This window comes from Oncorhynchus tshawytscha, linkage group LG26 (assembly GCF_018296145.1).
Source record: "Oncorhynchus tshawytscha isolate Ot180627B linkage group LG26, Otsh_v2.0, whole genome shotgun sequence".
Lineage (NCBI taxonomy): Eukaryota > Metazoa > Chordata > Actinopteri > Salmoniformes > Salmonidae > Oncorhynchus > Oncorhynchus tshawytscha.
This window is the reverse complement of record NC_056454.1, coordinates 53,191,609-53,192,008: the sequence shown is the minus strand read 5'-3', so window position 1 is coordinate 53,192,008 and position 400 is coordinate 53,191,609.

Here is a 400-nt window from a genome sequence, read left to right as displayed (position 1 = left end):
TAACTGTTTTTATTTTTACAGGTTAAACCACAACTGAGAGAGTCAAACTACTGTTCCTAGGTCGTCATTAAAAATAAGAATTCGTTCTTAACTGACTTGCAAAGTTAAATAAAGGTTTAAAAAAATGACCCTACACTTCAATCTTTCCCTCTCTTCAACGTACCTACAACAATATAACAACACATTCTCCACCTTGACCAGACACAAACCAATCACATGCTTGCCAACCAGTGCCACCCGGTTGATGTTGGACAGGGTTGGAAGGGATTTTGGGGATGGGGGGAGGGCCTATTATAATTTACTTGGGCTCTTTATTTTCTCAGAAGTATTGAGTTTGGTAGGAGGATTTAACCGTGATTGACCACACACTCCAGCACGGTAGGTGGCGCCATGCACTTTT